Here is a 23,931-nt window from a genome sequence, read left to right as displayed (position 1 = left end):
AACCCTAAACCCTTAGTCCAATGGGGATCCTAGCCCTAGTACCAATCAGAATGCAAATCCTAGACACTTCCTCCAGTAGGAAACCCTAGTCATAGAGCCAACCAGAACACAAACCTTAAGCCCTTAAGCCAACAGAAATACTATCCCCAACAACCAATCACAACAACAAATGCAACAACCAATAGAAACATATATAAGGGCCAAGTTACCTTAAGTACAGGCCCCTATTGAAGGGAGGAGGGAGGTGCTCCTCTATTCAGAATCTCCTTGGATATAGACAGGCACAATCCACACTTGCAAGCTAGTAGATTCTACGTTTCAGGTAAGGGACAAATTTGAAACCACTGAAATACTGCTTGTTGCGCACTAAAATATATGACTTTTCAAGGCAAAACAAGTGGTGCATTCACTTTCCCAACTCAGTTTAAACCACAGACCAGATTAAGCAGTCTCCTAAACACACTCTGGTTAGCCACTAAGGTGTATGTAGCCTTTAGTAAAAAAATCAAAAACAAAAAAGAAAAGGGGGTTGGTGGGGTAGCTTAATTCAATCTTTGTGAAAATCTAGAAGGGAACATTCAAAGTCACAGGTAAAAAACAGCAGTTTCAGTTTGCAGAAAAACAGGAAGTCAAATGTAAACAGACATGGGTACACTTGTAATTTTTTTTATTTTTACAAATAACAAGAATACACAGAAAGTCTGTTGTCTTACCAGCTTACTAGGACTTTTGCTCACTGGGCTGAATAATGGCGCAAAGAAACTGGGCTCACAAAATGGAGGTGGCTGTCTTGGGGTGCTCTCCACAAATGTAAAGGCCCAGTGCAGGTGCTCCTTGTTGACAATTTCTTTGCGGCAGGGTTTTAAGAAGTAAATGTATAAGTTGAGACCCAGATTGTGCTTCAGGGTTGAGTCACATTTTGGCACTTCCGGATGCAAACTCTCATTTGATAAATACTTGAATGACCTTGAATGTATTCACGATAAACCTGCTAAGCATATATATGAGGTTTTACGATCTGATGGCACTTTGTGTAAAGTATTGGACTAATGCTACTTCCTGTGATGCCATGTGCAATGTTATGCGACTTGATGTCACGCGAGGTGATGTCACTTGCATACTATCTTGGTTAGTCCCCCCACTTCTTTTTATAGGACTTGTGCACTGAATATTAGGTTAATCTGGGTGCAAGGCTGGACCAAAGGTGGGATGGGAAGAGCCAGTCTAGGAATGTGTGGTGAAAGGACATACTGATAAGAAAAAGCTGCCTGGGTGTGCATCTGCTGCAGACTGTCTGTGCCCTGTAGAGGTATCTCTCAAGTGCAGGTCAAAGCACCTAGCACAACCCCGGGTTTATCCTGGTGTCCTTGTGCCCAAGGGAACTCCATTGCAAACCAACAACATACAGAGCATAGCACCTGCAAGAATAGGAAAACAGAGTACAGGATACCAAAAGAGCTCAATAAGTATATGCCCCTGCTGCCGCGATAGGTGGAAGTACTTGGCATGTCTGCACTCTACCATGGCACTCAGACATTTACAATGCCTATTCTATATTACATGCATTTGTTGATAAAAAAAAATAATCACACAATTCACCATTTTAAAATAACATAAAAAGTTACTTCACTATTAACAGATCCCTGTCCCAAGTTGAAATGTCCTGTCTGTCCAAGAGCGCTAAGGAGTGGTAATATTCATAGCAAGTTGACAGTTAATATTCCCAGAGTTATAGGTTAATGCTGAATGGAAAGGTATTCCTTACGGGAACGTAATAAAGTGCAATGTGATTGCTAAATAGACTGCTGGACTTTTGTACAATCTGCATCCACTCCATCCTCCCGGAAGTTGTACTAAAATATTATCCATCTAATGTAAAGGGCCAGTTGGTGCAATAAAACATTGCTGATGTCTATTTTAAAACTCCCAAATTGCAGTTTGGTTGAAATAGGACCCTTCAGACCTAGAACAGCTTTCTCAGTGCAAATGGACGGGCTGGGGACACGTAATAAAAAGGTGTATACTACACAGTGTACAGTTTCTCTCTGGCTAAATGTACCATGCACACACAGCTGCTATAGAACTCTGAAAACTTTACTCTTTGATAGACAAAAATATCCTCTTCTCGCCAAGCACAAAAAAGGCATCACTGGCATACTGCATGTGAGAACCAGGAAAACGCTCCACCCCATTTTAAACAACCTTTATTATCTGGAAATTATGCATTTTTGTTGCGACAACACATGTTCATTGTGTCGTAAGTTATGTGGCATTAGGGTATTTTGCACAAGGCTGTTGTGAACCCTTCTGACTGGGAGAGTTTAATCTTTCCTGGTTTAAAATCAGAGGGTGGTGTAGGTTGGGGGAGGTGGAGTGGATGTCAGGGCAAGTAGGAAGAGTTCATAATTCCCCAATCATTGGCAGGAATTCCCCTTTAACCCACTCAATTGCTCCGTGAGTTAATGAAATTGTGGCAGCAATCTATAGACAGCATGAAGATCACTGAAACAAATGATTACTATCTATCCTTTCAATTAGTAGGGATAACAGGGTTGAATATAGTTTATTGCACAGTTAATAAAATCCAATACAATTAAAATGAAAAACAGTTGATAATACATTTGCACAGAATAAAAAAGCCCCAGATGTGCATATGACCTAATAAAATCAGACATTAAATGCATACTAAAATTCCACTTGCTCCGAAGCAGAGATCTACGCTCATTAAGCATGGATGGACTCGTGTTCAAGAGTTTCTTCCCAACTGCGACAACCCCTACACATCACACCCTCCTCCGCAGTTGACCGCCATGTGGGTAAATGCTTCAGAAAAACCCAACAGCCCATCCTTAAAGCCATAAATGCCTCTTTCAGACGGATGCCGTATGAGCAGGAAAGATAACCAACTGGAGTACCTGGCTGAAATTAGTTAATTACCAATCAGGAATGCTTACGTTTGGCAAGGAGAGATCGATCAGAGTGATACGAGCATAGCTGTACAATCTTTTTAACACCCAGTTTAAAAAGAGGATGGGGGAGGTTACTGGCCCAGAAGACCTCAGCTTTCAATCGCCATTTACAATCAGCCAGAAAGTGGTAATGAGACCTCTTCACTTCAGACGCATTAATTTCCAGCCACAGAACTGACTCCAAACTTCCTACCTTGGCCCGGCAAATCTTATGACAAAGCTTCAAGAAGGCACCATCACCTACTACCTGCTGATCCAAAAGCCCAAATTCCAACCACACCTGCACAAGAGAAGCAAGTTGCGGTACATGAAAAACCCTCTTGTAAATCTTGTTGTCTAAGCTGATTAACAGACATGAGCCTTTACCCAGCAACATTTCCTGACCATAAGATAATGAAGGAATAATCTTTGCACTCATAACTTACATTAATGGGATCAAATTCGTCACCTTAAGAGCTTTAAATAATTTAGAAAAAAACAGATGCAGAGCCACACCTTTAATTTCAAACTCCTTCCTGTGCATAACAAAACTACCCCTGGAATCAAGATACACCCCTAGATATTTATAAGACTGGTCTGAAACAAGTTTACTCCTCTTATAGTACCAGCTGGTTTCTGCCAAAGGAGACCATTTTGGTTTTGAGCAGATTAACTTCCGATTGGTTCGCAACTGTATAAGATACAAGTTGGTTAAGCAATCGTTGAAGACCAATCTTGGTATAACTAAACATTGCAGGTCATCAGCATAGAGCAAGCGGCTACGCCTAAGACCACCGATCTTCGGGAGGTGAGAACTGACGGCATAGAAAGCCGATGACAAATCTGCAATAAACAGATTAAAGAGTAGGGGCGCAGGCAGCAGCCCTGCTTCACACCATGACCGGTGGAAATTTTCCTGAAAAGGGACCAACCATCTCCTAATTTAATACAGACTCAGGTGTCTGGGTGTGGTTCTATAATGGTACCCAAGAGCACTGATGGAATTCCCCAGTTTTGTAATTTAGCCCACAGGGCGCTCCTCGGAATCCGATCGAAGGCTGCCTTAAAATAGAAAAAAAAACAGCAATGCAACACAGAACCTGATAGAATTGCCCTGTACATTAAAATAGATAGAGCTTGTAGATTCATAGATGCATCCGAAGCAGCAGAAAACCATGTTTGGACAATGGGGATTAATCCCTTCAATTCTGCCCAGGCATGAAGATCTTGCAACAGATGACTAGCATAGAACTTGGCCTCGTTGTCAAGCAAAGCTAACAGCCTGAAGTTAGCTGGATCTGACCTTGAACCACTTTTATATAGCGGATGAAGTATGGTGCCACGGCAGGACTCAGGAGTCAAAAGACAATACTCAAACAGATGCGCAAAATGAACAGCCCAAAAGGAAATATCCTGTTTGAACAGCATCAGCAGGAGACTGTTAGGACTTGCCGCTCAATCCCACCTTGCCTTAGAAATTATACGGAGGAGATGAGGCGGGGAAAAGATCTTCCCTTCAGGGACTGAGAGCACGGACACAGCAGGCTGCGATAGAAGCTTCACCCGAACTGCTGTGGTGGAGTAAGCCCCCACACTCAACATATTCCCATCAAGCTTGCTTACTGAGAAGTGTCTAACCATATAGGCCATCCAGTCGCCTCCCAAGATGTTAACAGTACCAAGGCACCTCTGATTATTTATTAAACTATTAATAAGGAGACAACATTTTCTTGAATTTGAATCCTTGGTTGCACTTATAAGTTTGGCACAAAACCGATTAGAATGTCTCTGGTGGTCGTCATAGACAGCCTTTCTATAATCTTTCAGCAGTTCTTTGAACCCGATTAGTACACCCTCAGAGTCAGGGCTCTTCCTAATTGCCCTAGTCAATCTGTTACGCACTTTCTTTAAACTCTGAGTTTCCCTAGAAATATCAAAGGGCAAGAGCACAGTAGAGTTTCGTGCGGGTTGATGAAACCTTGACCATAAAAAGGAGAAAAATGTATCACATAACTTAATTAGGGACACACAGCCAGATCCTTCAGAATCAAGGAAGTTTACACATTCAGCCATTATTATATCACTAATAGAAGGGTTCCATTTTATATGTTTTACTGACTCGGAACAAACACTACCACCCACAGCCCATGCAATGTCATGGAAATGAAAACTAGATTTTATGGTTACAATCTGGGGGAGGTGATCACTCTCACACTGCGAAGAAATCAAAAACTTCTCAATGAAAGGAAACAATTCCATGTTACAGATAGAATAGTGCAAATATGAATAAGTTTGCCCGTCCAATCTTGTCCAACACGGAGGAGCATCGTCGTGCGAACGTTCATTCAGAACTTTGAAGCCCATACTATTTAGATGCGTTACCACATACTCTCCCAGGGGACTGTGCGGGCAGTCCCAGGGTCTCAGCTGTTCAGTAACTAACTGACGATTACAAAGATCAGGGCATTCAAGAGCTTTGGAAGTATCTTGAACTAAGTTTGTATTAAAATCCCCAGTTACAAGGTAATCAGCACATGGATATTCCACAGCTAGGTCACCCAAAATCTGCATTTTTTCCTTTGTTCCAGGAGCAACTGAAACGTTTATCACAATGAGGGTTTGCTGCGAGCTCCAGTTTCTAATCACAATCCCCTGGATCCAATTTTCTTCCCAAGCCAGTATCGAATACACCCTTTTAGTTTGACAGCAACATAAATGGCAAGCACCCACCCCCCCACCCAGCACAGCATTCTTACTCTTTCTATGGGCAGATTTCCATATTTCTAAAAACCTCAACAATGGACAGCTGACCTCAGCCCATGTTTCTTGCAAGGTGATTACATCATAGCTATTTAGAAAAGATATTAAATCAACTGAATCAAACTTATGAACAACCCCATTAATGTTCCACAAGCATAAGGACAGATGTTCAAACGTTGGCACTAAGGACCCCACCAGCAGGTCAAGAGCGGAGGGCGGTCAATCCCAGATAACCCCCGCTGGCTTCCGGCACCGGTAATTCCAGTGCCTTTGAAGGTAATGGAGCTGCCCTGAGCACCTTTCAAAATAGAAAATGGCTTTGATGCTACAGGAATCTTTGGGATTCAGATAGTTGCGCAGGATGGCCTGAATTCATATGAGGAACAATCCTAACACCCCAAGAATGAAATATATCTTTCTTAGCGAGACTAGACTGCGCTAAGGAGGCAGAGACCAATGAGACAAAAGTGGATTCCCCTATCTGAAAACCCCTTGTAGAATGAAATTCAATAGAGGCGATTTTACCTGATCCAATGTTACTAATTTCCAAGATGGCCTTAAAGAGTCTTAAAATGTTCCATCTGTTCAAGATGTCGTGGGCACCCCTTGAGCGGTATTCCGGTATAAACACAAGTTTGGTGGTTTCACACTCCGATGAGGCCTTTGTGGGGGGTACAAAAAGGGCCTTGGGTGTGACTGATCCACCGTGCTGGACGGACCCAAAAAAGGCTTGATAACAAGTCAGGGGGCTGACTCCTGTGACTCTCAAAAGGCATCCTGGAGGGAATGAGGCATCCTGGGCCCGTTACCTCACCGCTAGTAATTTTGTGGTCCACTTTGGGGTTTGACGAGGTTACTGCAATACTGACAGGGCCACCCATCCCCCCCTCCAGGCTTGTAACAGTGGGAGCAACCAAACTGCCAGTTTTGCCTTCTTCAACAGGGATCAGAAGATCGTTGGGGGGAGATCCGACTTTCTTCAGAATAATACTGACCATAGGGCCCTGCGCAGACTCACTGGATGGCAAAGAACCACCCTGTTTCTCCACCAGAGAATTAGTCTGTGGAAACACATTGGGCACCTTCTGTGACTGCTCCGCATCAGGTTGGACCAGTTGTTGGCCATTATTTGAAGTCCCTAGGGGAGGTAGACTCCTCCTTTTGTTCCGTTGTTTCTGGAGCCTATTTTTTCCCCTCATGCTCAGCGGGTACTGAACTCCAAGGTCAGCTCCTGGTGACAATGATTGTCATAAATCAGTTTGTGACATGATACAGCAATGAGGAGTATGAACTGGATCCATAGACTCGGCTCCAGGAGTATAAATGTTCCTATAAACACGGCTAGACAAGATACATTGCTCAAAATCTCCGGTAATAGCAGGCAAGGTTGGTCTGATGGTTGTTGAACTCTTTGCCAGAAGAAAATATTCGTCCAATGTTTTTGATTTAATTGGTTTCCAAGCCTGGTCTGAATAAGACTTCGAGTTCAGTGAGATCACCGGGATACGGATGCTGTAGATAGCCTCTTAATTTCAGTTGGAACCGAACTTAAAAAAGTAGGCAGAGATGATAGGCTTTCTATAATCGAAGAGCAGCAGCAGGTTGCTTGAATTAAGTTGGAACTTGTTTGCGCTCTAGTAATTAACTGATTTTGATTTTCTATTTCATGGTCAATCCCACCTACAGAGGTGGGCAATGTATTCAACAGATCAGCTTGGATGTCCAGCTTATCAGAGTGATAGTTCAAGCCCAACACAGTGGATTGTTGGATTTGAAGAAGCTGAGGCCAAACGGAGCCACTTACAGCAGTCTTGGGATTGAGCACAGAATTATATTCCACCTCAGTACCACCCACTAATTCAGGTTGGAGACAGGATAGATCCAAAAGCAACTGATCATTGAGCTTGCCCTTGTTGAACTCAATTTGGGTGCTACTGTCACTGACCCCACTGAGTGATCTCGTGGGTAGCATAGAAGGATGCTACCAGTTGGGCTGCGGGTCCACTGTGCAGCCGGAGGCCTGATTAAGAGGGCCATACTGCAGTCCTGCTGGCAATCTTGAATGCTCGCAGCCTGCACATTCAGCCGAGAAGAAGCTGCTGGGGAAGCAACCCACTCCCTACCATCAAAGGATTCGTCACTTGGGATAACAATTGGGGAGAGCTCATGCTTCGATGGGCCCACAGGCAGATTACCCACCTGCAATACTGATGAGCTCACTTCATCTTGAGAGACTGACTGAGTAAAAGTAAAGACCCCGGACTCTAGGGGGATAAATGAGCCCGGAGAACTGGCGAAGTAGGTCGATGAATTAACACAGTTGTTGTCAATGTTTCAAAAGCTGTTGGTGATGCCTCCGTAGCTACAGACGCCAAAGTTTTGCCCAGACTCTTCACGGGCTGGGTATCTCCACCATTTACCTTAGATTCCACCTTGGGTTTCTTTTTAAAATAGGCCAGCAGGGAGGGCTCACGAGGCTTCAAGGAACTTAGATGAGGTGAGCTGATGGCATGGTGTTGAGGGTTCAAAACTAGGGAGTTGAACGATTTGGCAACTTGTGAAACCATTGGAGGGAGTTCCGGCGTAGTGGAGTCAGGCGAAAGAGGGTGAGCCCCCTCATCAGGAGACGGCGACAGGTGAGATGTAACATTGCACTGTGTCACCTCAATGGCATTTCTTATGTTTTTTAGGAAATTAAATGCTCTTTTCTTACTTTGCCAGACCTCATGGCACACACAGTCCTGGCACTCCCCCCTTCAAATTAGGAAAGTTTAGGTGGAAAGCAGCAGAAAAGGTCAGCGTGTGTAGATTCCTTAGTATAGCATTCTGTGGCACTTATGCAGTACTGTCAAAACGCTGTGTGAAGGCTTTAGAGCGGAGTATAAACAGTTGGTAGTTGAAAAAAGCTGGAGGAAGCCAGAATTAAGGCCCAGGGGGCAGGGCGACGCAGAGCAGCACAGCCCTGACAAGTCGCACTGGCCTAATGCCAGGTGCCTCTGCCAAAGACTGGTTGACTGCAGCCTAGGCTTCCACCCACCTCCACCCCCACTTGGGCCCACTTGCGTTGCCAATTGCCTTAGGCTCAGGTTGGTGCTTCCAACAACTCCAGCTCATCTCGCTGCACGCTGCTTCAGTCCAGTCCAGTCCAGGTGGCCGACCCAGCACCTGACCAATGCTCTGCGGACCCGCAGGCCTAGTAACACCGCCTGCTGCAGTGTGACGGTCAGGTCTCGTGTTCCAGCACTCCGGACCGAGACGCACCCAAGACCAATGCTCCAGAAGTCCATCCACTGCAGAAATACCATGGGCCAGGGATCCCAGGTGAGGAGCCAGGGGATCAGAGTCCGGGGGCCGAGGTCCAGGGAACCGGGGGTCCAAATCCAACGTGCAAAACCCCACTAGGGACCACTACAGACTGTTAGTGGGGATAACAGAAATCTCTGAAAGTCTCTTCCTTTGAGCTGTGTGCCATGGTTGCAGAGGCTGCTTCAACAGGACTCCTGCAAATTTAGTCCCTCTAACTTTCAGGTCCTGTCTGCTCTTTAGACTCAACTGATTCCTAAGTTACAATGCAAGTGTTGTGCTTTTTATAGCAAACTACTGCTTCTGGCAAATGATGTACACTTTGTGAAGAGAAACTAGTGCCTGATCATCTTTTTATCTTTACAATTCCATGGCACTCAAGGGTGCAGGTGTTTCTGTGCTTGTGCCTATCAGCAGTAGGTGCTATATACTTTGCTTCAATTTCCATTGTTATTGGCAGTGTGCTTGGCTAACACGAAGAAGAGGTTTGTGTTAAAACAAGTGTTACGACTATCAGCTTCAATTTCTAAACTACTAAAAGCACTGTACATAATGAGACCGTGTGCATTTTTAAGACAATTAAACAGTCACCTAAGGGGCATGGATAGAAGGGTGCATGACATGATGTTATTTGTGCGGTGTGTTGGGCGCCACTCCATTTCTGCTAGGTGTTTTTCCTGCCCCATTAACAGTTCAACAGCACTGCCAAACAGTGCAGTCACTGCTACCCTCGGACGTTTATCAAAACATTGCATGTGAGTATTTTTTCAGGACAGCTATGAGTTGGCCCTAGGGCGGAGAATGCCCTTCTGTTCTAAAGGGTTCATACTATGCCAACTGATTTTGCATGCCACTACAAGACATATAGGGAGTACAAAGACAAAAAAATCTGTCACCTAACAACAGGCTAATAAGTGGGTGCAGTGCACAATGACACAGCTCCACATGTGCTATAAAACGTATCCAATACAGCACTGTTGCTTACAAGGCTATATCACCATGCACTGAACATTTGTGCTTGCATTTGAAATATAGTGCACAGTCTAATGCAATGAGAGCAGTATAGGTATAGGTTTTTTCTTTGCCAACCAATCTAAATGATTTGGGGAGTACATAAGTCAAGTGTCCCAGGAGATGTATATTTCTTTAACATTCTATCCCTTGGGTAAGTAGTTTAAAAAAAAAAATAGAAATACACACTCCTGTGCCAGCAGACGGGAACTACTACAGTTATGCGATTATTAATCTGAACTATTAATTACCGATTAACATGAAAAACAAATAATTGTAATAATAGGTGACTGATTACAATGCCTCCATTTACAATGTTTTTGAAGACACGGGGGTTGATGCAAACTGGATCTAATGAAATATAACTGTGTTAAGGGAAAAGCACAATGAATAAGGAAGGACAGAGACACATTTATTAACTATACGCTGTACAATTTAACCAAGAGCCCAAAACTTGTGCATAGTGTCATACAAACTGAAAGTGACCTCATCTCAGTGTCGGTCACTGAATAAAAGCCAAGTACCAGTTCTGATGGGTTAAAAAGTGCGAAGCTGATATACCACAATGATAGAAAAAACAAATGGAATTCAATGACATGCATATTCTGAACTACTACAATAACAAATACTTCCAAATAAGTACTGAGTCTGTACAAGTGAAATTGACAGCTTAAATGTATCATGAAGGGATGCCCATGATATGAAAAGCATTATACAAATGTCATGATTGCAAGGAGTATGCAATAGAAAAGAGCAACATAAACCGATAGGTTATTTAAAGGAGCATAAACTACTTTGCATAGAATGCATCACAATGTCTATCAGATGGAATAAGAGACTCTGATTTTGTCATTTTTTGGCAAATCAAATATAAAATACAAATAGCCAATTCGGCAAGAATAAAAAAGAGTGGCACAACAGAACCACTTACCTGAATGCCAGGTATCATCTATCAACGATGGACTGAAACTGGCAGATGTAAATCTGATTTCTGTATTAAGAGAAGATACATCGGCTGAGTTTGGATAAAGGCTCTCTTCATCAAAAATAAGGTGGAACGTTGATCAACAGTGAAGCAAACAAGACCTAACCGTGCATTTGATGATAATATAAATGGAAATCCACATAAAAAATGTAAACAATCTAAGCATGTCCTATGTGTGTTATGGCCAGACAATGTTCCTAATGCTAGCATAAAAATCAGTCTGGATTAGTATGAAAGAAAACTATGTTATCTTCTTCATAACTGCAACACATATCTAGTTTTTAGAAAAAAATATTATGTTCCTAAAAAAAATGAAACATTAAATAGACGAAAAGAGGATTGCCGATGCAAAAATTCTCATTAAAAACAAGCTGTGTGCAACCAGTAGCAGTGAAATCTGCACGGGGTAATCTTCATGAGTGAGTGACATGATCCATTCAAAATGTTTAAAAAAAAGACATTAACTGTATATGGTTGATAAATTCTGTGTCAGTAACACAATAATCTGCAAATGATTAGTTTATGGTCTTGAATTTTGAGTATGTGTAATTTTATGCATCAGCGTGTTATAATCTCCAGTCCATCATGTGGAGAACTTTATTGTATTCTGCAAAGAAAACATAATATAACAAGTATTTTACCAAGAAACCAAGATCACAAGAGGTAATAAAAACCCTGTGGGCTGGTGGGTTATATTGTGTTTAATGAATTTATGGTGATGAACAGTCGTGGACTAACTCTTTGAATAATCAGATACATAACAAACCTCAAGTGATGTGGGTAACAGTTTACTGTCTGGTGAAGTGTGTAACCCATCCAAGCTTGTGCAGTGCAGTAGGTCTCGCATTTGCAAGAGTTAGAGCTATTGGATTTGTTAATGCCCAATTGGACTTTTCTTGCCCAATAAATTGGTCAACCCTGCCTTATAATTTGTTCCTTTCCTGCCACATAATTGAAGTGGCCCTGCATATAACTAAAGCACTTCCATATACCATCTTCCGCTATCTGCAGCACAAAGTGAAATATTGCCATTTAACATCCTAATTTCAATCTGCTATTCTAATTATAAGCACATCCACATCCTTGGAACTGAGAGTTCGGTAGCTTTAGCTGCTGGGGGTCAAATCTTTTACTGACCATTAATATGACAATGCCTGTCCTTAGGTGATAGTAGGCAGAAATGAGGGTGAGACTTAGGCAATAAAGACAAGGATAACAGATGACTAAGTGGCGCCCAGTGCTGCTTTTGATATGCATGCAACCAAAACTGAAACCAAACAGGACAATGGGACCTACATTAAGAAATGGTAGGCCCTTCTGAATCACTCTCACTGTTTGGGCCCTCAGGGCTGCACTCACAAGATGCAAATTCACATGGTAAGCATTTTCAACCTGGCACAATTCCTGAGTGACAGTTGACATAGATACTTGGATGTTAGGGGCCTGCATATCTGAAACAAAAAATGTTAAACCTCTTGCACCATGTAGTTGTGTATGTGTTGGCACCCCGTTGCGCACCATATGCTCTCTCTGTTCTGTGTCAGTGAAAAGAAGCTGCCATGAATCTATCACACCTTCACATTGCACTGAAGCCATATTATTGATGAATACCCTACCCACTTGAGCGACAAGTCGAGCAATACACCTCCAGAGCAGAACAAATAGTAAAGTATTTTGGAGTCCATACGCCTAGTACTTTCTTCCACATCATAGCTTGACGGGTTATAATAAGCCCAATGATTTATAGGTCTAAACCAATCCAAGGCTCACAACTTAAAGGAAGAGGGCCTGGGACTGGCATATCCCAGAGCCAAGAGGGTTCCAATGCTGCCAGAACATTCCATCTACAGAGGGCCGAATGTTCTAGCATGTTGTAATTGAAAACGCTACACCAGCTAGCATCAAACCTCTCCACTCAGATGCTTTCAGTGGAACTCCCAGCATTAACATGTTATAACTGCATTATCTAACAGTGGGCCTTGCTTTCTATATCGGAGTCGATGTACTAAACAAATTTAATGTGACTCGCACCGCTTTTTCCACTGCTTGTCTTCTGTCAAGTTAAGCCCCTCTACACCTCTTGTCAGACGACATTGTTTACCGATTACATAAAGAAATTATGCAAAGCATATATATGCGCATTAACCCTCACACGGAGTGCCCTTCTATAAATTATGAGGTTATAGTTATTGTTGAAGGGGCCTACTCATTATTTCATTAAGTACCATCAAGAATTTGAATACACAAAATTATATTTTGGACCGAACGAACCACAAGATGCATTGTAAGATGGCCTGAACACGAAAACAAACATGTATGCTGTTCGTCCTTGAGGAGAGCCATGCATTCATAGGACGGTTTCCTTGTTAACATAGTTTGAATGGAACTCACTCATTGTGATTCACTCAAGGGATTTCTTTTTTTTTTTTTTATCAGTTTGACTGGTGTGCACGGCGTGGCAAAAGCTAGAGTTTGGCTACATCATACTGAACAGCAAATGGAAGAGGTTTGAAGAGTGAACTAGCATAAGAGTGAGACTTCCTGACAGTCGGGTTACTGTGAATTACTTTTTTGTAATTAAATACTTTATTAACTTAATTTAATGTGCCTTTCACAGTCACATTGGCGCATATTGTTTGTTATTCTGTTTCCACACAGTGGTGTTGGAACAGTTTGTTCAGCGTGAGCGTTTCTGGCCATTAACATCACAACTAAAGTTGAACATGCTGTGAAAACAAGCCCTTAAGGAGAAGTATTCTTGCCTCACATTTCAACTAGCAGAGCACCCTGAGAAGATTTATGCCCCAAATAAAGGAGATAAGCAATGCCCTGTGTACGATGTTGCGAGTCCTGGCAGTCGAAGAGCCCTAGAGAGACAGACTTGAGATGCGTTGTGAGGCTAAGCAAGGTTCACATAATTGCTTCTAGGTTTAGCTACATTCTACCAGAAAGAGCATATTGTGGCTTCTGTGAGCAGTGAGCTGAAGGACTGGGTGTTTCTTTTGTAAAATAAGCCTATTTTAGGAGCCAAAGGTAAACGAGGACAGCACTGGAATAAAGCCAAAACAAATGACAGCGACATGGGAGGAACAGAATGCTGCAATAAAACGCAGGCAGCTACCAGCCTAAAACACCCACAGTAAAAAAGGGAGCACCAAAGAAATAAATAAAAAAAGTCTGTCACTGCAATAGATAAATGAACCAAAGTGGAATTATACTGGTAGGGGGGCACTGCTCTGAAACAGAAAAAGGAGGGAGAAAAAGGCAGATCTGACCACTAGCTAGCATGAATATTTAAAGGGCACTGCAACCAACAAATGAAATCACTTTAAGCCATAAGAAGTATACCAAAAGTATACACGAGGTCGAACGCTTACGCTTGACCTAAAAAAAAGGCAGTGAAAGCTGATAATTACGCATTGCAAAAACATGAAAAAACAACCATATTGACCATGAATGGAGCAAGAACCAAGTACAAAGGCAGCAGGGGAACCTGATGAGATAATTCAATGTGCTGAGTTTCAAATATCAGTAAACAAGAATTGTGCTCTACAGAATCCAGAAGAAGACGCAAAAAATTAAATATAATTTGACTGGAAGTGATGAAATTGCTCATATGCCATGATCAAAATCTTACCTCAAGGACCGCAATGTGCTCACTAACACGATATTTAACTGTATGCTGGTGCCAGTGAAGAGACTACAGAGTGGTTGTATCTCCACATTTGTGATCACACGACAGAAGGTATCATGATATGCTGCAAATGATGGAGCTGGAAATTGTCCACCTTATTTGAATGCCCAACATAATCAATAAAATCTGGTATCAGTGAGCAGTATATGCCACCAATGGAGAGGGAAGAAGCAATTGTGCATGTCCTGATGTTACTGAGGTGAGGTGACGTGAAGCACATCAAAAGACGGAAGGGTACATCATCCACCATACTGAAAGTACAAATATAGATCTAAAGGTTGGGTATCAAAATGAAAGCGTGATATGGAGCATCATTAGTGAAATGGTTGATCTTTATAGTGTACAGATGAGAAGCATAAAGTGAATGTCAAAATAAAACAATGGAATTCATAATAAACATATCTCTGGCTCTGGAATCAGACGCTAAACAGGTTATTTTAGAATGACTGTAACAAGACTGTAAACATAATGCAGATGCGGAAGCCAATTTCTAATCAAATACAAATGAGTGAAATAAAGAAGATGCAGAATCAGAAAAAAATAAATTAAAAAAATTATGACTGATAATTGTGTGTGCAACTAGTAATGCTTGAAATACAACTGGAATATGTGTTAAATATAAAAACCTATGGCAGATGAATATGTGTAAAAAAAAAAAAATCACTTGAGTAATGAAAACACAATATGCCTAAATTGTTAAACCATCAAAACAACTTAAGGAAATTGTGTGTTACTTGCTTTTATAAAAGGAATGACATTTCAATTCCGTCATTAAGTCCCTTCAGTTAGACTGAATCAAAATGTCTTATCCACTTGATTTCGCTATATAATAGGGTTTTTTCAGACGCACATGCCAGGTAGTGGTTGAATTACTTCAATGAAACTCGAGATGACTTATGTTTGTTTTATGAAAATTGTATGGCACCAATATATTTGATGTTTTTGCTATGAATGTTGCTTATATATTCTGTGAGAAGAGGTTTCTTTTTCTTTCGGTCATTCACCCATTTAGCAGTCCACATGGGCGTTTCAAAGAACATATGCAATTGCAGGGACTACACGTTGCACAGGTTCTACTTGGTTTGTTTGCCACTATGTAGATACAGTACGGAATCACCTCTTATTACATTGTTAGAGAGAAGTCAGCATAAATGGGTGAAGTACATTCCGGTGGCATTCTCTTTCTGACCAACTGTCTTGTCTTTTGTGATTATCTCTTAAATGTTGTTGGATGTTTGATAAGCAAATCAAAGCCTGCTTGAGAATACACCCTTAAAATCTCTTTCTGCCTGTAAGACTTCCCTTCTTTTGTTGATAGTCTTATGATGACTGGACTAAGTTGAGAGCTTATTCTCTCTTGGGCCTTTTTAATAATGTCAAGAAGATAGCCTTGAACATTAAATTGGATGCAAAAAATCGATTTAAGCACTTTCTTATTGGTTTCTGATGCAATTCTTTTTATTTTGATCTTGTGAGTTGAGAGTAAGGTAAATCTATTTTTAAAGTTTCAGGATGAAAGTTTTTAAACTGCAACATGAGATACTAAAAAAATCTGAAAAACAGGGTAAAGAAAAGAACCTCCCTGCTTCTAAAAAGATGAGAAATCCTCTAGGGTGACAGTGATTTTAACGGTTTATTCTCAAACATACCTCAGTTTGTCTGTCAAAGATCGGACAACATTAAAGAGATAATCACGAACAATAAGACAACTGGTCAAAAAGCTACCATTAAGGTATTTTCCTGTTTGAGTTGTGTCCCTTGTAACAATGTAATAAGAGGTGAATATATAATGCAGCCATACGGTGGCAAAAAATCTTATGCAATAGACTGACACCAGCAACTCCATAGATTGTTTAAAATGTTCATGTAGACTACTATACAGAAAAATTACAGACAGAAAAAAATAAAACTTGACTCACAGAACATAAAGCAACATCAGTAACAAAAGCATCAATCAAGCATGGCCACACATTTTTCAGAAAACAAATACAACTTAAGTCAACTTGAGTTACAAGTTCTCAAGGTAATTCAACCAATTATTTTCATTGAAATCTTACAAACCTTATTCTAAAGGGAAATTAAGTGGATAGGAAATGTGGATACAGTGTGTTGGAAATGGCCTCTCTGAAGGGTCACCCCAAACTTTATGCCTTCCTCCTCTTCTTTATCTTACCTCATTTGTGCTGGCTTTAGGACAGTGGACACGTTACCACTCTAACCAGTGTTAAAGTGCATGTGCTCTCTCCCTTAAACATGGTAACATTGGTCCATCCACAATTGGCATATTTGATTTACTTATAAGTCCCTAGTAAAGTGCATTACATGTGCCCAGGCCCTGTAAATTAAATGCGGCTATTGGGCCTGCAGCACTGATTGGGTCACCCACATAAGTAGCCCCTTAACCATGTATCAGGCCTGCCATTGCAAGACCTGTGTGTGCAGTTTCACTGCCACTTCGACTGGGCATTTAAATGTACTTGCCAAGCCTTAAACCCCCTTTTTTCTACATATACATCACCCCTAAGGTAAGCCCTAGGTAACCCATAGGGCAGGGTGCTATGTAGGTAAAAGATAGGACATGTACATATGTGTTTTATATGTCCTGGTAGTGGAAAACTCCTAAATTCGTTTTCCACTACTGTGAGGCCTGCTCCTTTCATGGGCTAGCATTAGGACTGCCCTCATATACTTTTTGAGTGGTAGATTCTGACCTATGTAAGAGGTAACTGGGTCATATTTAGTGTGGCCAGAATGGTAATAGAAAAATAGAAAATCCTGCTTATTGGTAAGGTTGAATTTTATATTACTATTTTAGAAATGTCACTTTTAGAAAGGGAGCATTTCTCTGCACTTAAAACCATCTGTGCTTTACAGTCTGTCTCCAATCAACATCTGGTCTGTGCTGGTTGACAGCTCCCTTGTGCATTTCACCCAGACAACCACAAAACACTGGACACTCAGTCACGCCTGCATTCATCTGCATATTGAGTGGGTCTTCCTGGGCTGGAAGGGTGGAGGGCCTGACACTTACATTTCAAAGGCCAGTGGCCTGCCCTCACACAATGGACTGCTAAACCTCCTACTGGAACCCTGGCAGACAGGGCCGAACTGAAAGGGGAACTTGTGCACTTCAAAACCACTCGTTGAAGTCTCCCCCACTTTGGGGTATATAAACTGGGTCTCTGACCCCACTAGATCAGACACTTCTGGACCTACACCTGCACCCTGTCAAGAGGAACTGCCTGGCTGCCCAAAGGACTCATCTGGACTGTTTTGTTGAGAAAGACTGCTGCCCTGCTGGCCTCTGACTTTGCTGAGAAGAACTCTGTCTTCCCCAAAAGTGCTCTCCAAGGGCTTAGATTGACCTTGCCTCCTGTTTTCTGAAGTCTCCGGGCCAAAAAGAATTCATCTCTACAGGAAACTCATTGTGTGTCAAAAATCGATGCACCGCCTGCTGAAATTGACACAAAGCCTGCATTGCAACTGAGGAATTGCTGCACAGCCGACCAGAACGACGCAGCCCCGACTTCCCGGCTGGAAATTTGACACAGCGCCTGCCTTGCAACTGACCCTTTGATGCATCACTTACCTAATCGACGCAGTGCCCCTGCCTTCTTCCAGCCCATCAAGGATTTTCCCTGCATCGTTCCTGGGCATCAAAATATACCCACACCACAGTGAGGAACCAAGACTGAGCACCGAAAAACGACACAAACCCCTTGCAGTGTGGAAAGGAACAACGCATTGTCTGTGTTGCACCAGAAAATGTAATGCAACACCCTATTTTTCCACGCGTCTCCTCCTCTGCGGTCTCCATGCATCGTTATTTTTTACGCATACCAGGTACTGTGTGTAACAAAAAGACAACTGTTTATTTTCAAGGATTAAGACTCTTTTAAATGTGATATTTCAACTGGTGCTCATTGGATCTTTGTCGTTTTGACCTTATTTTATTAAGATAAATATCTATTTTTCTAAACCTGTGTGGTGTATTTTTGTGGTGTTTTCACTGTGTTATTGTATGATTTATTGCACTAATACTTTACACATTGCCTTCTAAGTTATGCCTGACTTCTCAGTGCCAAGCTACCAGAAGGTGAGCACAGGATAATTTGGATTGCGTGTGACTTAGTGTGACTTACCCCTGACTAGGATTGTGGTCCCTACTTGGCTAAGGGTGTATACCTCTGACAACTAGAGCGCCCATTTCTAACACAGTATATTTAAATGACAAAATTGAAAGGTTACACTTTTTATAAAAGCAAGTAGGGAAAATATGCAGTTATTCTGGATGTTTTTAACAATGTAAATATACAGCATTCCCATTACTTGGGTGACATATTCATTCATCTGCCATAGCTATTTTTATATAACACCGATTCCAGCTCCACTTTGAGCATTACCAGTCGCACACACTGATCAGTCATACTCATATTTCTTTCTTCTTTCATTTTTTTTTTTTATTTCAGCTTATTTCTAACATATTAGAAGTTGGCTTCTGCCTCTTCATTTCGCCTGTCTTGTTACCGTCATTCTAAAAACAAACCATTCAGCATCTGACTCCAGAGCCTGTGATACTCTTATTATGAATTCGACCATTTCTTTTGGTGACATTATTCACTTTATACTGCTCATCTAACACTATGAAAATCAATAATTTCTCTCATTACTCTTTGTATCACACTTTCATGTCTGTAACCCAACCTCTATTTGTACTTTAAATATGACAGATGGAGTTGTCTTCTGCCATACTTCACATCATCTCAGTAACAACAGAATATGAAGAATCATGACTTATCTCTCCAATCTTTGCATATATTGCAAACTGACCTGCTCGCCCACTCATTCTTTCATACCTTCGGCATAGGTGCTATCACATTCTTCCTTTGTCTCTTTCTAATACCTAGTATACCCAGATCTGGTTCTTCTACTGACCATTCAAATAACGTAGACTATTTCCATCTCCATCACTTGACGCCTGTCACATAACCAAGTAAACCACTGTTGCACATAACATTCATGCTTAAGGTAAGATCTGGGTTGAGGATTTCATTGCTTCCACTCTCAGTCTATTTATAATTCTGCTCTTTCTTCTGGTCTATGCAGATGGTAATTCCTATTTACTAATACGTAAACCACAGCACTTTGGATTCTTCCATCCATGTACCCTTACGGCCTTCTTATCCATTCACAGTTAATATGTTGGGTTTGTTGTGCTTCTGGTACTCTTAATTATTAGTCTCCACTGTCATTTCTTGTCTCTTGGTTGAAATACTCCAGCAGACCACACAGGAAACTGTCACTCACATAATTTGAGGCTTGTTACACAATGGATTAGTCAAAGAGGTACACTGCAACAATTCATCACCATAAGTAAATGAGGCGGGATATAACCCCACCAAGATACATGGTGTTTATCAGTAAATTCTTGTGATTTTCCTTCCCTGATAACATAATTGTTAAATTATGTTGTTTGCAGACTACCGTAAGTACGTTTATCTTGATGGAGAACCTCTGTAAGGTCTGAAATACATTGAGGATTACAAGAGAGTCATGCACCAAATTTCATGTCATAAAGATTCAAGATATTAAACGTATCAGAAACAGATTATTGTGTTCTTGAAGGACAATGTACCAACTATTTACTATTGACGTCGTTCATCAACAATAACAATAAAATGAAGAAATAATGATCTGCGTAGAGATTACCCAGTGCAGATTTTGCTGCTAAAGATTGTGCACTGAGAGGCTATACTCATTCCGGGGACAGCTTATTTTTTAAGGATTCACGTGTGCTCTTGGGCAGATGACACACTCAATTGGCATACCTACAATTGAATAAGAATATTAAACGTGATTGCTAGGAGGTTTAAGGCAACAGGAGTACACATATTGTACCTTTACCTCTGACAACCTGAAAAAAGAAGTTCTTTTTGGTATAGAATAATCAGCCGTCCAAGCGGACATTAATGTACGCACACAATCTTAACATCCTGTCACATACAGCAGTAGGCCATCAGTGACGAAATTGGGGAATACTTGAAAGATTCCAATCAAGCTCGTGCCGCGAAAAAATTATATTCAAAGTTAGGAGATGAAAGCTGTGGCTTCCTAAAAGGCATTTGCAATTAATATATTAAAAGGAGGCAGGAATAACGCGGCACTCCGTGCACTCTGCAAATAAAATGTGGCCACCCACTAATTACTTAAGAGCAGCTACAGATCCAAGAATGTCGCTATATTATGTCAAAGAAAGCACAAACATATTAAACAAGGGGGAAAACGTTAAATCTTTGGAAATCGCACATCCGAATGAACTAGATCTATCTTTAAGATATCACCCCCTCTATCTCAATTTTAGAAACGACCTGAAAAAGAACACTTCTTTAAGTATGCCTTTTCGGTAAACACCTCGCCCTGGACGGGACTAACACCACACCGAAGGACCCGGTGCCTGCCACACACGACTGTATGGAATAACCACATCTCAAATATTTTCCTCTAGGGTGTTTTAACTCAGTTCATTATCCGACTCGTGTGATCTGCTATTTGTGAAATAGAAGCAACTAGCCCTTCTTACACTTTGAGACTCACAAAACTGTCAATATCTGAAGATTCTCTTCATTGTTCTAAAGTTGCCGTGGGGCACCATGTCCAGCACTGTACAAAAATGATCACATAGAACCCAACTCTTATTAAAACGTAGTAAATATACGCTCCGTGCATATCTCTCGTAAATCAGCCAATTTCTCATGAATGTGGAAGTGTTATAAACTGCGAAGACATGACGTTTGCTCATTTTGAAAGAGTTTGCGAACGTTCTACTGTCAGGTCCTGACGTCTGGTTGTAAATAACATGACAACCTGTCCACTACTTACATGGACCGTCCGAGAAATCAGCACAGGATCCGTTGTCCTTTGTTGATGTTTTAACGGATGTCATTTGTCAGCACTTCCGGGTCGTACACCAACCAATCCCACATTTTAACACTTCCGGGAATCGCAGGAGAGGAAATGTCTAAGGTTGCCTAGGATTGGAGAATGGTCGTCTCTTCAGAAGAGCCGAGTGTGCTGCATAGAATGCTGAACTTTGTTTTTCAGATGGGCTGTGTGGAGTGCGCATGCCGCTGTCTGAGCCGCCCTCCTTGAGTCGGCGGGTTCGATATTCATATTTTCCCGTACTTTGGAGTAGGTTGGTCTTGGTTGACGTGAATCAAAGTGCAGTTGAATTGAGCCAGTTGTGTACCGGGCTGTGATAGCCTCTTTTGATCGGTGAACATTTTGCGCCTTAGCTAGTTGGACTGACTGGTGGGGAGAGTGGAATCTCCGAATAGGGCAGACCGTGCTTGGTCATCGGAGTGGACTGTGGTTGGACCAGTTTACGCTACCACCCCATGCCCCTGCGCCCGCCCCCATATCAACTCCCCTCCCGCCCCCCAACTCGGGTGATTGATGTGATGGTGTGTAATATTTCGTATCCAAGGCAAAGTGTATCCCCTGCTCTTCTACAAATCGAGAAAGCCAGTAGCTGTGGCCCATGAGAGCTGTTTACTTTGGCAATGGTTATTAGTTATGCGGTACTGTAATAGTTCTTAAGCTTTTGGTTTCTGTGAATCCCTGAATCATTACTGGAAGCCGGGGACCTCACAAGTACACGGGAAACAAATGCTCTAATACTGAAATATTGTGTGTTACTTCACAATCAAACGCGTTAACATTTTCAAGTTTTTCTTTATTTGTATATAGTTTAATTTATTAAATTTATTATTAAACTGCTCCACAGCAAAGAACACCATGGCCAAAAAATGGGGGATGAGTAGTGCTGGGATTGGAAACGCTTAACTCTGTTAGCCCATAAATTGGGGGGTCAAGGTGTGGTGAAAAAAAAAAGGGTGAAGTCACGAGGGACAGTGATGAAAATTAGTCTGCCATTCAACGTATACATTTATTTTTAATAAACCCTGCTACAAATATTGGTAACAAGAAAAAGGTGACACTAAATTTGTTTTGGGTTAATTGCAGTGGCAGCTGGGGGGGGTGAAACACACACGCACCCCCATTCAAACATGCACGCACGCTCCAAACATTCATTTTAAAACATCACACACTCATTCTTTCACACACGCACATCCATTAACACTCATAACACTCAAACATGGACGCACCAAACATTCATTTTCAAACATCACACACACTTACCTTCAGCCTCGGTCCCAGGAGAGTTGGGACTGCTGCCTTCCCTCGCTAGCTGACCTTAGGTCAGCCAATGAAGGAAGGCATCAGTCACAGCCTCGTCACAGAGTGGGATGGGGTCAGTGAGACTGCTGACCCCACCCCACCCCACTCTGTGACGAGGTGTTACTGATTGACACTCGCCCTGGACGCTTCAGGGCTTAAACCTGAAGCGCCCAGGGCGAAGTCAATGGGTGACGCTTTCCTCCTCACCCGGGGGAGGACCTCGAAGCACCTTTGCTGAGCCGAGGAGGTCACGCCCATAGGAGCTGTGACTTCCTCAGCCTAGCAAAGTTCAGCTCAGGCAGCCAGGAGTCTGCGCAAATCGCGCATGTCTTACTCCTGGCTGTCTGAGCTGAAAATGAAGAGTGTCTGTCAGGGTGACCTTTGTTCAGCCTGACAGACACTCTTCATGAGGGGAAAAGGTGGTGGGGGGGGGGGGCGTGGCCCCTCCACCCTAAAGGAGGGGCCGCCCATGGTTAATTGGTTGCAAAGGCTACATTTGAATATATCTTACTGGATTAATGCATCTGTTGCAGAGTATCTTGTGTGCCCAGTAATTGTAAGGGAATTATAATGATACCATAACTTTGGTGGTTAATCTACTTGCTTTAGAGATGTCTTGTTAAGTCACAGTTTTCACTCCTGAAATAGCAGTGTTACTGTGTCTACTGCAAAGCACACCTTGTAACATTGAGATGAGATTTTTATTTTTATGTATGTAAGTGGCTTACTGTTTTTGACTTGCAGTCCTTCTAATATAGCACAGTGAGCTATGAGGCGGCATAAAACACCTGCATGTAAACTGCAAGGCATGGGTTTAGAAGTTTATTTGTGTTTTCTCAATCTGTTGTTAATATAAGGTTACTAAAAGGGGTTTCTTTGGGTAGTAATGAAGTCTTATTAGAACAGGCAACCCAAAGCACTGCATTACGTTTTAAATCCTGACTTTGTGTTTGTCTCAGCCATGCATTCTTAATGTGTAATGCCTACCAGCA

General features: G+C 41.9%; 1 protein-coding gene across 3 annotated transcripts in view; it reads right to left on the bottom strand.

Moving 5' to 3' along the window:
• LOC138284513 (zinc finger and BTB domain-containing protein 8A-like) overlaps positions 1-21,719 on the bottom strand; it is an 85,043-nt gene extending 63,324 nt beyond the window's left edge. For all 3 annotated transcript variants that reach the window (XM_069223380.1, XM_069223381.1, XM_069223379.1), the window contains exons 1-2: positions 21,581-21,719; positions 10,954-11,013 (exon numbers count right to left, since the gene is read on the bottom strand). The gene's annotated coding sequence lies outside the window, so the exon portion shown is untranslated. The remainder of the gene's footprint in view (positions 1-10,953; positions 11,014-21,580) is intronic.
• Positions 21,720-23,931: the final 2,212 nt, after the last annotated feature.

Source organism: Pleurodeles waltl, chromosome 3_1 (assembly GCF_031143425.1).
Source record: "Pleurodeles waltl isolate 20211129_DDA chromosome 3_1, aPleWal1.hap1.20221129, whole genome shotgun sequence".
NCBI lineage: Eukaryota > Metazoa > Chordata > Amphibia > Caudata > Salamandridae > Pleurodeles > Pleurodeles waltl.
The sequence above is the reverse complement of the archived record's forward strand: the minus strand, read 5'-3'. Positions and strand labels throughout refer to the sequence as shown.